Below are 3189 nucleotides of genomic sequence, written 5' to 3' on the forward strand. Positions count from 1 at the left end.
CCTCACATCTTTAAGTGCTGCTCAGAAGTGCTGCTCTTCCAGCACTTGCCCAGTGGTGCTTTTCACCATGGGGTCAGGCCATCGGCTTTTCTGCAGCCCTGCTGAAATACCAACTTCCAAATGACTGCGTTGATGTGCAGCTCAGACCAAGCAGGGTGTACCACTGCTAGAAATCCCAAACAGTGGTTTCCTACCTTGTTGACTTGGAGAGCTGTTACTAAGAGGAGAGGCTTAGTAGTAAAGCACTGACCCTTGGCTGAACTCAGCAGCTACACACGAGCAGCTCTTCTCAGCCTCAGTTGCCTTGGAGTCCGACTGAATATAGGCAGATAAGAGTGTAAAAAGCAAGAAAATAGCAGAAATTACCAGAAATTGAATAGCCACAAGAGCATTAACCATAAGAGAGCATATAGGACTCAGTGCAAATCTGCAGATAAGAGAGCTGCCTCTGCCAAGTTGTGCTGCTTAAATAAACCTTTGGCAAGACTTAAGGATAGCACAGCAGAATTTTACATATAGATTCTTGTCTGGAAATAGAACAAATCAAATGGAGACTCAGAAATTTTAAATTTTAGGGCTATATATAACTCGGTTACAAGGTTATATAAATAGCTCTGTTCCTCCATACATAACAATACTTCAAACACCAATAAGTTAAAGTTGTTCCTGTTGCTAATCCCTTCCCCAGTGCTGAACTCCAGATGACCAGCCTTTCTCCTGCAACAGTCAAAGGGGAAATTCATCCTCTTACAACCCTGTGACCCACTCTTGGTATGTGATTCTCCTGCACGTGATCTCTGCTTAGGAAGCAGCTCTCCTGTCCTTTTCTTGGTTTGTGAGCAACTACCCAGATACCAGCTCTCTCCCTCCCCCCAAGCTCTCCTGTGGCATTGTGGATGAGCCTGTGTGCTATGGGATATAAACAGCAGCAAAGGAATTACAGTGCACTTCAGCCTCAATTTTTTTACACCTACCTAACCCTCAGTACTCTCCTCTGCACTCTTTTTCACAAAATTCATAGCTATGGTTACATGTATTTGTGCTCTATATCTCCCCTTTACATTTTTCCTGCTCCAAATGCATTCATCATCCAACATCAACTAATCATAAATTGTTAAAAATATCCACTGGATTAATACTTACAAAGCTTTGTCTTGACAAAGCATCAGGCACTCAGAGTGCTTGCACTTTCTGAAACACTATGAACCCAACTCCTCTGTCTTGCTGCATTCAAACTGAGATTTCAATCACTTGTGAAGTAGTTACAAAACAAACCTCTCCATCAAATGCAGACAACATATGCATAAACATTTATCCTTTCCCTTCCACTAATCATTCCTTTTCAATATGGTTCACAACAGCTTTGTCTCCTTTGACATTTCCTGCACCCACAATGAGCATTTGAAAGCCATTTTAAAAGATTATATAATAGTGATTGAAACATTTTTCTTGCTTATCTGCTGCCCTTAAGACACTCAAGAGAAAACAAAAAGCAAATCAAAGTTATTATGTCATAGTAGTCACACATTAAACTCTTGAATATACTGTGGACTAATGGGACACTTGCAGGTTGCTAGATAGCCTACAACACCAGAAAGATATGCAAAATCCAGCAGGTGAGCAGAAAAGCAACCATTTGGTTTATTAACCAAAGCAACCAGTTGGTTTCTTCCACCCACGTACTACTAAAACCAAGTTTACTAAATACTTAAAGTGGGATTAGAAAGCAAGAGATCCAATTTCTGAGAGTGTTTGCTCCAACAGCACATTCTCACATGAATCTCAGAGCATGAACCTGCAGCAGTCCTGTGCTTTCGTGGAGGGAAAACAAATACAAATACAAATACAAATCAGATGGCAACATTTTAAAGATCACTCAATCTTGCATCAAATTCTGGAATTGATTCAGCCAGCTTCAAAGCCCTCAAGCTACTGCAATATCTGACCTTCCTCCCACAACCCACTGTGGCCACCACAAACATCATGGAGGCCATACCCATCTCCATTTTTGCCTGTATAAAGTTTTAATGTTCTCCTTGCTTCTCTAACCATTCTGTGCAGCTAATTCTCACAGATGATGCATATTCTCAGTTTAACACACACACTCAAAGTAATCCTTAAGCTTAGACAGGTTGTAGTTATATATAAGTGAGGCAATCCATGCTCCCTGAACCAAGTCCATGAAACAAACTAGCCACACTCTAGGCTATACCAAGAGCTGAAGTTAAACTTAGCTCTTCCCTCCACTTATGTATAGATGAAACTCTGCACTCTAATGCCACCCAGCAGCATCCACACATTAGAAGCACATATGGATGAACACGTTCATGCACCTCAGGCACCAGCTACTGCCCCTGGATAGATAACCCAACTGAGAGCTGCTGTGAGTGTTCTGGCATGGGGTTACACCTCCCTGCTATGGCTTAGCAAGAGTTTTGACATTTTCCCCTCATGGTCCTAACCAGATTCTCCCTTAGTGTATCCTAGCACACAGCCTGCCTCCCTGAAAGGAAGTCACTTGAATAAAAAGTTTCAACAAATTAAAGAGAGCTATTTAAGTTGCAACTACCTCTAGCAGGAGGGTTCCATTCTGTTACAAAGATCATAATACTGACTCTACATTGCACAGGCCAATGCTCTACTACATTAATTTTCATCTGTATTCTGAGCAGGAACCATGTTCTCAGTGCAGATCAAGATGGAGCTGGATGTGGGTGAAACAAATGCAAGCAAAATGTTGCTGGAAGAAGACTGAGCATTGTAGGAAGTACTTGTTAGGGATGGCTGTAACCACCATAACAAAAAAACAATTGCCATTTTTACTAAATGAAGAATACAGCTGTATAGTCCTAAGAAGCCTCAGAACAAAGAGTTAAAGAAAATTATTTGTAATACTTAATGGAAATACTGAGAAAAGAGGAGGTAGCGTTTTTAGAAAGTTATTACAACTTCCTAACCAGATTTGTTGGAGCATTTGAAAACACTTGTCTGGATTACCAAGTATGGAGTGAATAACATGATGCTGAGCTAGTCTCCCATAGCTAAAAGTTAAAGAGTTGCTCACGAAACTAATAAATAGGCCAAGTCATTTCTGTACTCCATAGTCTGCATCAGATACAAACCACCCATACCCAAGATTCTATTCAAAGTTTAAGATTCACACAGGTCAAGCAGACTATCAATGTCCAG

Source organism: Heliangelus exortis, chromosome 1 (genome assembly GCF_036169615.1).
Source record: "Heliangelus exortis chromosome 1, bHelExo1.hap1, whole genome shotgun sequence".
In the NCBI taxonomy this organism is placed as follows: Eukaryota; Metazoa; Chordata; class Aves; order Apodiformes; family Trochilidae; genus Heliangelus; species Heliangelus exortis.